This window comes from Anolis carolinensis, chromosome 1, assembly GCF_035594765.1.
Source record: "Anolis carolinensis isolate JA03-04 chromosome 1, rAnoCar3.1.pri, whole genome shotgun sequence".
In the NCBI taxonomy this organism is placed as follows: Eukaryota; Metazoa; Chordata; class Lepidosauria; order Squamata; family Dactyloidae; genus Anolis; species Anolis carolinensis.
Genome location: NC_085841.1, coordinates 89,497,293 through 89,509,984, shown reverse-complemented (window position 1 = coordinate 89,509,984; position 12,692 = coordinate 89,497,293). Strand labels below are relative to the sequence as shown.

At 42.4% G+C, this 12,692-nt stretch overlaps 1 protein-coding gene across 17 annotated transcripts in view; it reads right to left on the bottom strand.

Moving 5' to 3' along the window:
- Nucleotides 1–12,692, bottom strand: part of ptprk (protein tyrosine phosphatase receptor type K) — a 461,736-nt gene that overhangs the window by 287,254 nt on the left and 161,790 nt on the right. The gene's annotated exons all lie outside the window — the stretch shown is intronic.

Below are 12,692 nucleotides of genomic sequence, written 5' to 3'. Positions count from 1 at the left end.
ATTTTATCTTGTGACAGGAAATGGCAAGCCATAAAACTAAAGCATGTCAAAATAACTTTTGCTATCATTACAGTGATATGAACCCCAAGCAGCTGCATGGAAAAGTTTAATTGATGGTTTTCTAGAATAGTTCACAGTTAATTTATCTGAGCATTATGGATGAGAATTCTCTACAAAGTGTAATCTCATATATAAAGACATGTGAAAGAGCATCAAATCAAGGAAGACCCTATTTGCAAATGAACCCAACCCATCACAGTATAACCCTCCAATTTAAACAATTTACATTTTGTGTTCTGAAATAACTGCTTTATTGAGATTGCAATTTCTAAAGTTTATGAATTACAACGAACATAGTATCATTTACTTGCACTTCCTGATTGTACAGAACTGTTTCATAGATACGGCAGCTGAGTGACTTGGACACTTGTCTTTGGCATCAAACTGACGGTTAGACTTTACCGAAATCAGTGGAACAAAAGTTTTCATTAGTTATCCTTAAAGTATGCTAATTTTTCCATTTCCAATTTGAGATTAATTTTAGGGAAAAATCAGAATATTGACTGCAATGACTAACACTGTATATTTTGAGAAAGTTATAAATCAATGAAAAAGGGTGGAATTTGCTCTTTTTTCCTGTACTTTAGGCCAGGCTTTGATCATATTGCAATGTATTTAATATGACCATGATCTATACAATATTTTGAATGCGGTCTGGAAATTAGTAAAATATTATTAGTCCCAAAGTTAATACAATCTAGTTTCCAATAAACCAAATGTTATACTTCTTCTCATAACCATGAGCAGAATTAGCAAACTTTGAGATAACTATCTTGTCTCATTTATTGCTAAACCATTTCATCATTAATTCTTTTTCTTTTCTCATTCTCCCCACATGTGTTTGTGAATGTGTATTGTGAATTTTGTACAACTAAATTCATCACACTTTACAAATTGTTTTGACATATACAATGAAGTAGCCTGTTATTCTTAAAGTCTTATGACGCAAGGCACCAGAGACACTACTGTGGCATACAACTCCCAAAGATCCTGGGAATCTGGGGCATATAAATGAAACAATACAAAGAAAGAGGAAATTACATATTTAGTTTCCACCTGTGTCTATGCTCCCTTCTTGAAGAACAAGACTATCATAAGAGAACACATGCTTACTTTAGTCACAATTTCCACATTATAACCAAGAAGGAACCACTTCATTCTGAAGTTTGTGTATGTAATTTCCATTTCAACGCACTGCTGATTTTTTTTTTCAAGGACACAAACTGTTTCTAGAATTAGCCACAGACTATGAATCTAGAATGAAAAGTAAACTATTTCAGAAGAGAATAACCAACCAACCAGAGTAACAGGGTCACTCTGTATTTGATACGATTATAACATTTAAGTGTCTTTTCTTAGGGAACTGACACAGCTTGGGCCTGACCTGCTAAGGCTATTTGCTCTCAAGGCACAGCTGCAGGTAATTAACTGGCCTGCGAGATCCGATCGAAGGAACAAGAGCACCCAAAGAGGAGCCTAGCGACCGCTCACATCAACACAACAGGCTAATTAGTTACACAGTTAGGGGTGTTCCCAAGGATGCTTAACAGGCCAGATTAATCTTGCCAGACTCCAGGAACTTTCTAAACTCCTTAGTAATATTTCTCAAGGACATGTGGAGCAAGCTGATAATTAAGAGCCCACCAAGTCCTCATCTGATTTAGCACCAGTGATAGAGGCAATGTGATGGTACAAGCTCAAGGACTTCAATAAGGCTACAGTTTGCTGCCGTCAACCCAGACCCTTGGTTCTCCACATCCTTCTCCTATTTCCCTTAGCCACCTAAGAGAGATTGGAAGGTTCCACCTTGACCAGAACACTCTGAATTGAATTGAAGTGTGGTGAGAAACCTCATCTAAACTACAGAACATAAATTATTGCATACAATGTGCTGGGGTTTGGATCCAACACACAAATCCGTGTATCTGTGGGATCTGTGGGATAAAAAATCCATGAGTGCTCAAGCCCCATTGTATTCAGTGATGTAGTATATTTGTGCCGCTTATATAAAATGGCAAAATCAAGAGTAGCTTTGAATATTTTCTATGGATATAGAATCCATGGCTGTTGAAAGAGCTGTAGCCAGGTTGCTCACGGGGGCTGGCTGCAGGGAGCGGACAACCCCCCTGTTGCAGCAGCTCCAATGACTGCCAGTCAGTCTGTTTCTGGGCACAATTCAAAGTTCTGGTTTTGACCTTTAAAGCCCTAGACAGTTCAGGTCCAGGCTATTTGGCTGATTGCATCCCCTTGTACGAACCTGCACAGGGCCTAAGATTTTCAGGAGAGGCCCTTCTCAAGGTGGTTGGTGGGAACAAGAGACAGGCTTCATTCTCAGTGGCTGCTCCACCCTACTGTCCTTCCAGCCAAAGGCTACAAACTTTTTATTCAGGCAGGCTTTTAAAAATGAAGATGTTCAAGATCTAGTCAGGGGGTGCTGTGGTTTTTAACTCTGGATATGTTTTGATGGATTTCAACTGAGTTTTAGTGCTGTTTGTGTTTAATTCTGTTTTAATGTTTGTATATTTTTAGATTTTAAATTGTGTCAAGCTGCTTTGGGTCCCTTTTGGGGAGATACGGCGGGGTATAAACAAATATAATAAATAAATAACTAATAATATTTTATGTACTAAATGCTACTTATTCCATTTCTGAACAGCACACACCATTTAGGGAAGTGAATTCACGATTCCATGGCTTCTTAAAATTTCTGGTCTTTGCTATCTGCTAATTTTTCTTAGGTAGCAGAAGCTCCTACAGCAATATCTCTGTTGAACAGCAAAACATAAAAAAACCAACAAAAGCAAAAAAGAGTTTGAAAACAGCATCTCGAAAGTAATTATGCTCAATACTGGCTGCATCTTCAAGCAAGTACAGTAGAGTCTCACTTATCCAACATAAACGGGCCGGCAGAATGTTGGATAAGTGAATATGTTGGATAATAAGGAGGGATTAAGGAAAAACCTATTAAACATCAAATTAGGTTATGGTTTTACAAATTAAGCACCCAAACATCATGTTATACAACAAATTTGACAGAAAAAGTAGTTCAATACGAAATAATGCTATGTAGTAATTACTGTATTTACGAATTTAGCACCAAAATATCACGATTTATTGAAAACATCGACTACAAAAATGCGTTGGATAATCCAGAACGTTGGATAAGCGAGTGTTGGATAAGTGAGACTCTACTGTAACAATATAATGACTTCTCAATGTTTCCACAGAAATCAGGAAAATGTTACACTTTTTCAAATAAAAAGTGGAATCTAACAAAAATCATTTTATTGCAAAAAAAAAAGTAGTGTGTGTGTGTGTGCACTCTAAAAAGGATCAATAGCCATTATAATATTTTAGGATACCACATTATTTGTTATTTATTAACAAAAGGAACTGGCACCTCCAGTTATTTCTTTTTAAAGAAAATCCTATGATACACACACTGTTCTGATTGAGCCTCATGGCTCTGTTACTGACAGACGTGGGCGTAAGACTCCTCGAGAGTCAGATACTCTCGAGGAGCGAGAAAGAAAAAGACTGCGAGACATTTTTGCAGCACCATCTGACGAAGAGTCTTTTGAGGGGTTTACGGAGAGAATGGAGGAGGGGCTGGTTAGCTCGGAGGAGGATGAGATGGATTGGACTCGGGTGAGGGAGGAATTGGGTGCCACTGGCAATGATGGGATAGAAGATGAATGGGGACCTTCAGGATTAGACCCATGGTCAAGCTGGAGGGATGGGACGGGATCCACAGCTGGAGATGCTGTGGGGCGTAGTCAGATGTGTTCCAGCTCTGATGAGGAAAGTGATGAGGAAACGCCCGGGTTAAGGAGGACAGCTGACAGTGATGAGGATTTGTAACTGGCATAAAATGGGGCTTGGGAGCAATTGCAAATTGCGTTGGGCAAGGTAATCTGGACGAACGCTTGGGATCTGTGTGGGACGCTTTCCTGAAGACTGGTGTGTTTTCGTGTGCTGATACCTTGACCTTCCGTCGTCTTCTTGACGGACGCCATCTCCTGCTTTGAAACTCGGACTGAACTGACCACGGCTTGACTTCCCCCTTCTTGGACTTGGAAACTACAAACGTCTGCTTCTGGCTTTGATCTACGGAAAGGAACTGGGTCTACTCTACTGCTGCAATCCTTGGCTGATCTGTTCGTGTTGGAAATCCTGTCTGCTGTGTGTGTGGGAGCGACGCAAGTTACTCAAGGCACAGTGCTGGCAGCAGAGAGGAATCTGCTGCCAATTAGTTGCATTCTTTTGTATCTTTTGTTCCTCGGCTTTTGTTTTGTTTATCCCCAGGCTGAAGCAAGCAGTTTGTTTTTACCCGGATTAAACTCCGGTTTAATCCGGTTTATCTTTTGAACGTTTTTCTTGTCCCTTTTTGCTCCTAAAGGCTAATACTGCCTGGCCCTTGTATTTTACGGGCATTTTTCAGTTCTGTAATCCAATAAACTCTGTTAACTTTGATCTTGTGGCGTTCTGTCCTTGACAGATTGCCCAACGCCCATAAAAAGTTTATTGCAGTAATAAACCCGTCAGGAAGACGATGGAGGAGTTAAGGGCCAAATTTGAGCAATTACAAACGGCTTTTACCGTCAGTCAAGCAGCTCATGCTGTGAAAGGACATGTTTTGACTCCTGAACGCTTTGACGGAACCAGGTGCAAGTTGCCAACCTTTTTGGCACAAGTGGAGCTTTATTTTTCCCAGCTCAGTGCTCATGCTTTCCCTACAGACGCTAGCAAGGTGGCATTTATTTTGAGTTTGTTGACCGGTCCCGCAGGACAATGGGCCACTAATTTAATTTTGGGAAATGACCCAGTCAAGGACAATTTGAATAATTTCAAAAAGTTATTAACTGACACTTTTGGGGATCCTCTCCGCACGGAGAATGCTGGGTGGGCTCTGTATCGGTTGAAACAGGGAAAGGGGACTGTTTTGGATTACTTAAATAAGTTTAACTTGTATCGCCACCAGCTGGATTGGGGGGAAAATGCATTCATGCTTTTATTTACTGCTGGGTTAAGTGATATGCTCCAGGATGAATTAGCACGCTTGGAGCCGGCTGAAAATTGGGACGCCTTAGTAGCTAAGGTGCTGCGTTTAGACGCAAGGTTCGAGGCTCGTAAACACTCGAAAGCAATGTGTGCGCCACCCATGCATGTTACCAGGGCACCTGTGGTGATGGGGGAAGAGCCTATGGAGCTTGGGGTCTTTAAAAAGCTGTCTACAGAGGAAAAGAGCCGTAGGAGGCAGCTGGGGTTGTGTTTGTACTGTGGGAATGCTGGGCATTTTGCCAAAAACTGTAATGTGAAACCTTCTCAGCTTTCGGGAAAAGGCCAGCCCTAGTGCGACGTGAGTCCAACGCACTAGGGTTCCTCAAGCAGTCAACTGAGGGGAGGAAGCATGTTTTCGTACCCATTACATTATCTGTTGGGGGAAGGGAACTTGTTTCTACTTTGGCACTGCTGGACTCAGGGGCTACGGTCTCTTATGTAGATATTGAGTTTGCCAAGAAGCATGGCATTCCTAGAGTGCGCAAGGCATGCGACGTGTGGGTGGAAGGAGCAGATGGGAGACTGCTGGAGACTGGGGTGGTTAACCATGAAACCTCAGCAGTAATGTGGGAAGTGCAGGGAGTAACGGGAACGTTTGTGTGGGATATTACGAGCTTGCCTAGATATGATGTGATCCTGGGGATGGATTGGCTAGCTGTAGTAAACCCACAAGTAGATTGGGCGACACGTAAATTGACCTTAAAGAGGCAGGATTGTTGCACTCTGAATGTTACTCAATCTGATATGGAGGGAGTGCCTGCTGAGTATGGGGAGTTCTCTGATGTATTTTGTAAAAGAGAAGCGGACAAATTACCACCGCACAGGCCATATGATTGCGCCATTAAGCTAGCAGAAGGTGCGAAATTGCCAGCAGGAAGGCTGTATGCCTTGACTGTACCGGAAAGGCAAGCTTTGCGAGAGTTTCTAGATGAAAATTTAGCCAAGGGGTTTATTCGCCCATCTAGCTCTCCAACTGCGGCACCAGTATTCTTTGTAGCCAAAAAGACTGGGGAACTTAGGCTGGTCTGCGACTATCGGATCCTAAACAAATATACCATTCGGGATAGGTACCCGCTACCTTTAATCTCGGAACTGTTATCAAGGGTGCAAGGGGCCAAGGTCTTTACCAAGCTTGACCTGCGGGGGGCATATAACTTAATCCGTATACGGGAAGGTGATGAATGGAAGACGGCATTTAACACGTGTTTCGGATGCCACGAGTTCCGAGTCATGCCTTTCGGACTTTGCAATGCTCCTGCGGTCTTCCAGAGGTTCATGAACGATGTGTTCAGAGACCTAATTGACCAATTTTTAGTGATTTATTTGGATGATATCTTGATTTTTTCTAAGGACGAGAAAGAACATCGTCAACATGTCAAGCAGGTTCTGCACCGTCTGCGGGCTAATGGGCTTTTCGCCAAGGCTTCCAAGTGCGTCTTTCATGTGCCTGAAGTGGAGTTCCTAGGTCATGTAGTGTCAGGTAGGGAACTTAAAATGGACCCACATAAGGTTGACGCCGTCAACTCATGGCAGGAGCTTAAGACTAAGAAAGATGTGCAAAGGTTCTTAGGATTCGCTAATTACTACCCGGAGTTTATTCCGAATTTTGCAAAGCTCACGGTACCTTTGACGCAGCTCCTGCGTAAGAAACAGCCATTTGTGTGGGGGCGGGAAGCTCACGATGCGTTTTTACAACTTAAGTCTAGTTTTCAATCGGACAACATACTAACACATCCTGATGTTGACAAACCGTTCGTGGTAGAAGCGGACGCTTCTAGCTACGCGTTGGGGGCTGTATTGTCTCAGAAGGATTCCTCAGGGACCTTGCGTCCCTGTGGATTTTACTCGCGGCAACTAACACCCTTCGAGCAGAACTATACCATATGGGAGAAGGAGTTGTTGGCGATTAAGGTGGCGTTTGAGGTGTGGCGGCACTGGCTAGAAGGGGCGCGGCACCAGATCGTGGTCAGATCTGATCACAAGAATTTAGAGCACTTACAAACAGCAAAGAAGTTAAACCAGCGTCAAATCCGATGGGCTTTGTTTTTCTCCAGGTTTAACTTCAAGGTGCAGTTCGTGGAGGGGAAGGCAAACTTGCGGGCCGATGCTTTATCCCGCAAGCCGGAGTTTAAGACCAATGAGCAGGTAGTATGTCAGACCATCTTGCCTACTGCCTCTCTATGTGTTGTAGATAATGAGCTCGGGTTACATGACCAGATCCTTGAGGCTCAGAGGGATGATGTGTGGACTCAGGAGCAACTGATGCTGCTATCAGCAGGTAACCGTACAATACTGCCTCATCTACAAGATCAAGACGGAGTATTGGTACGCAGGGGGCAGGTCTACGTACCAGTGGGGGCCCTCAGGTTGGAGGTGATTAGAGCCCACCATGACGAACCCATGGCTGGGCACTTTGGCAGGTTCAAGACCGTACAGCTTATCACCAGGAGCTACTGGTGGCCAAAGATGCGGCAAGACATTCTGCGCTTTTGTGACAGCTGCGCTGTTTGCCAGCAGAGTAAGACGCCTGTTGGGCGCCCTAGAGGGTTGTTGTCGTCTCTACCTGTTCCTGAGAGGCCATGGCAAATCATTTCCATGGATTTTATTTCGGATTTGCCTAAGTCTGGGGGTTATACTTGTATTTGGGTGGTGGTGGATTTATTTAGCAAACTGGCTCATTTCATTCCTTGTTCAACCATTCCGGCGGCCCCTACGTTGGCCTTACTATTTACTAAGCACATCTATCGTTTGCACGGAGCACCCGAGGTGATTATTTCAGATAGGGCTCCGCAATTTGTGTCACGCTTTTGGAAACACTTCCATGAGTGCTTAGGGACTAAGTTAAACGTTTCTTCAGCCTTTCATCCGCAAACGGATGGACAGTCGGAACGGGTTAATGGGCTCTTAGAGCAGTATTTGCGTTGTTTTTGTTTAGATCAACCCACGGCTTGGGTGAAGTGGTTACCGGTGGCGGAGTTCGCTTACAACAATGCGGTGCACACGTCTAGTCAGCATACGCCATTTGAGCTAACTTATGGTTTTCACCCACGGGGAGGTGTGGCGCCGTCGACCAATGTGGTCTCTTCGGACCCTGTGTACCGCTCTTCGGAAATGGCTGCATTGCATGATGTTGCCCGTCGCTTACTGTTGGAAGCTAAGGCAACGCAAAAGACTCAGGCTGACCGCCACAGGCAGGCAGGGGAGGAGTTGGAAGAAGGGGATTTGGTGTGGTTATCTTCCAAACATATTAAACAGGCTGGGGGAAAGTTTGCGCCTCGGTATTTGGGTCCCTTTCCTATCGTTAAAAAGATTTCTTCCGTTGCGTTTCGTTTGCGTTTACCGTCTAGTTTAAAGGTCCATCCAGTTTTCCATCGTTCGCTGTTGAAACTAGATACCTCCAGTCGTCGTGGTGCTATAGCGGAGGGTATCACTGCCACTTCTCCGCCATCGGAGGAGGAGGCCTTTGTGAGAGGGGATAGTGTTATGATTGAGCCTCATGGCTCTGTTACTGACAGACGTGGGCGTAAGACTCCTCGAGAGTCAGATACTCTCGAGGAGCGAGAAAGAAAAAGACTGCGAGACATTTTTGCAGCACCATCTGACGAAGAGTCTTTTGAGGGGTTTACGGAGAGAATGGAGGAGGGGCTGGTTAGCTCGGAGGAGGATGAGATGGATTGGACTCGGGTGAGGGAGGAATTGGGTGCCACTGGCAATGATGGGATAGAAGATGAATGGGGACCTTCATGATTAGACCCATGGTCAAGCTGGAGGGATGGGACGGGATCCACAGCTGGAGATGCTGTGGGGCGTAGTCAGAGGTGTTCCAGCTCTGATGAGGAAAGTGATGAGGAAACGCCCGGGTTAAGGAGGACAGCTGACAGTGATGAGGATTTGTAACTGGCATAAAATGGGGCTTGGGAGCAATTGCAAATTGCGTTGGGCAAGGTAATCTGGACGAACGCTTGGGATCTGTGTGGGACGCTTTCCTGAAGACTGGTGTGTTTTCGTGTGCTGATACCTTGACCTTCCGTCGTCTTCTTGACGGATGCCATCTCCTGCTTTGAAACTCGGACTGAACTGACCACGGCTTGACTTCCCCCTTCTTGGACTTGGAAACTACAAACGTCTGCTTCTGGCTTTGATCTACGGAAAGGAACTGGGTCTACTCTACTGCTGCAATCCTTGGCTGATCTGTTCGTGTTGGAAATCCTGTCTGCTGTGTGTGTGGGAGCGACGCAAGTTACTCAAGGCACAGTGCTGGCAGCAGAGAGGAATCTGCTGCCAATTAGTTGCATTCTTTTGTATCTTTTGTTCCTCGGCTTTTGTTTTGTTTATCCCCAGGCTGAAGCAAGCAGTTTGTTTTTACCCGGATTAAACTCCGGTTTAATCCGGTTTATCTTTTGAACATTTTTCTTGTCCCTTTTTGCTCCTAAAGGCTAATACTGCCTGGCCCTTGTATTTTACGGGCATTTTTGAGTTCTGTAATCCAATAAACTCTGTTAACTTTGATCTTGTGGCGTTCTGTCCTTGACACACACACATACACACATATAATGCATTGCTTTTCAAAGTGATAATTCCTTGCTTTCAGAGAAAGTATTTTTTGGTTGTTGTTGTTTTTTAATAAAACCTGGTTAAAATATTAGTGATTGGAAAGAACCCAAAGGTTCATGCATATTCTTTAAGAACTGAATATAATGAATTAAAAGTCTGTAGGCAGGTTGCCAAATTCCATTCTCATTGTATTTCCGAAATAATTCTCAAGAGAAAGTGTTATGGCAATCTATGAAGGACATCAGTAAGGCATGGATGAAAATAGGGAGATTACCTTTGTTCAGTAGAAAATAACTGGTTACCACTCCCACATGCTTTTCAAGAAGGAAAGCTGGCTCCAGAAAGATCTCTGGGATCTTTCTTTACATTATCTGGGTAATTCAGATATTCCACTGATCATACGAAACTATTTCTTTTCAAAAAAAAAATTGGATCACTCCAAGGATCTAGTCAGCCCTTTTCCCCGAGACAGAGCAGAACAGGCAAAATCAAACATTCATGAAGTAGGCTGTACTCTCCACCTACATCCAATAAGATCAATAAGGACGCAAAGAATCCCACGGTTGTCCCTGTAGGATTCAGACTGAGGTCAATGAAAGTAACTTTGAGGTGGGGTGGGGAGAAGAGAGATTTATGAGGTGTATCCAGTTGTGAATTCAAAATGGTAAAAGTACATCAGTTTGCACAATAAAATATCAGATTTTTGTCAACCTACTCTACCCACTGCATGCCCCTATGCCCCACCCATCACCACAATGGGATTATCTGGCACAGTGTGACAAAGCTATAGTAAATATGGGAAGCTTTAATGCAAAGCAATGCAACCCTCTGTAAGCATGTAACTGTGGGCAAACAGACCAATCTTAGAGATCACCCTAATGTGGATGGAATTACACACTGCTTGGTTTTCTGAGGACCTGCCTGTTATTTGATAGATAGGGATTGGCTACCTGTTTTCAACATATTTCAGCAGAAGCTTCATCCATTACTCAAAAATATAATGATACATGCAGTTGCCAATGTAAGTTGCCTATTCCAATGCCTATTCCAATGCTGATTCAGTAACTTGTTTGCTCAAATTAATTTATCAACTGAAAGAGATGTTATATTGGAACCCTGAATACACTGTTGTTCATAATTCTTTGGTCTTCAATTATAAATTCTTCCCAGGATTTCATTAAAGTTTTCATAGGACTCAAGCTCACTTGTACTTGTCTCACCACCTCATCCTGATATAACACTAGCAACAGCAGATATCCTTCCAAAAACTGTGCCTATCCATTACAATCCAGAAGTTGGAAATGTTTTGATTTTGAATTTTGTTTTTCTTCTCAATTCCTGTAAATGTTTTTGTTTATCCTGTTTTTGTAAGTCCTGAATGTTTCATGGTCCTATTCACTGTGTCTAAAGTGCCTAATGGATACAGTGATCCATTACTACCCAATAATTTAAAATAATGCATTTTAAGAAATTCAAGTCACAATAAATAGTGTAATTTAATATGAATATTTAACTAGCACCAGACGGATATATATACTTCTCAAAGAGAAAGAACAAATCAGAGGGAAGTCATTCAGTGAGTTTTGCAAATGAGACACAATTTTTACTGTCAAATTTCGTTCTTCATATTTGAACACATTTTCTCATAGAACCATAAAACTGTATTATCTACCAAAAAAAGTACATATCTGAATAGCCACAAATATGCCAAGCATTTGAGTTCATGCAGCCTCCTCCTTTGGACATTTTCAATTGCAAAAATGAAGAGTTCTTGTTATCATTTAAGATAATTATACCCTTTCAAGTGTTCTTCTGCATTCCCAGAATAAAAAATGCCTCTTCCAACAAAGAAAAAACATCAGACTAACTGTGTATGTCATATTTGTGTGTCACATTTTTCTGTCATTTTTCCCCATTTGCAGACCCAACATTTTTGTTCCAGCATGGAATATAACCTGAAATGATGAAAATTTGTATAAAATGTACTCTAAATCATATACCAGTACTAAACATTCCAGCCCAACCCCAACTTAGTCAATAGCAGAAATCGGTAAAACTTTATTTGAAATAGGTTCACAATTGGGTTTTTATTTGTATTTCCATTTTGCAGTATGGTACTGACAGATACTGAATTCATGTCAAGATGGACAGCACATTCAAGTAATTCAACTGCATAAATAAGGCATTCACGGGTTAGCAATAAATTAAGACAAAATAAAATGTGAAGACCAGTGTATGAAACAGACCAAATGCAGTTGTATTGTTAATGCTTCTTTCATCTTAGGAATCACTGGAATGAAGTGGAAACTTTCATGGGGGAAATGGAAGGAAGGAGATGTCTTTATATCTCTTCTCATAAGCCTTTTCTATATATAATTAAGGACAACATAATTTTGAAATTCTATAAACAAAATGCAAATGGTAACACAGATTGGGCCAAATTAGACTTTCACATAGATCCAGGTCTTCAAGGGCTGGTATGCTCACTTTGTATTATATTTTGTAATGCAATAAAACAAAGAGCTACTACAGATATAGAAAGTTGGGACTTTTTTGTTCGAAAGCTTAGTCCACTCCCTGCTCATTGCCTAAGCCCCAGGTAGCAGTGTCAAAAATTGTCTGGGGAACAATTTTGGTCTTTGCAAACACAAAGTTCAAAAACTGTAATTAAAAGCGTGCCAGGGAGTTGGGGTGCTGAAGTCCCCTGAAATCACTGTATTGTATTGTTCCTGGAAACCTCCACAAGTGTTGAGAAAACACATAGGAGAAAAGAATCAGGGCCCTGGGAAAGCAAAATCAGCTGCATTCTGATGTGGGCTGTTTTTTGTCTACTGCAATTCTATCATCAATTGCTTTTGCTGGTTTCCAAAAGCGATTTGCTCTGAAGCACTGTTCAAGAGAAAGGAGTACAGCACTTTTGAATCTTAGAGCTTTCATAATCCTGGGGATTCCAGCTATTCCAGCATAGAATAATCAGATACTTGCCACTGAAATGTCCATGTGATATCTATTATGAG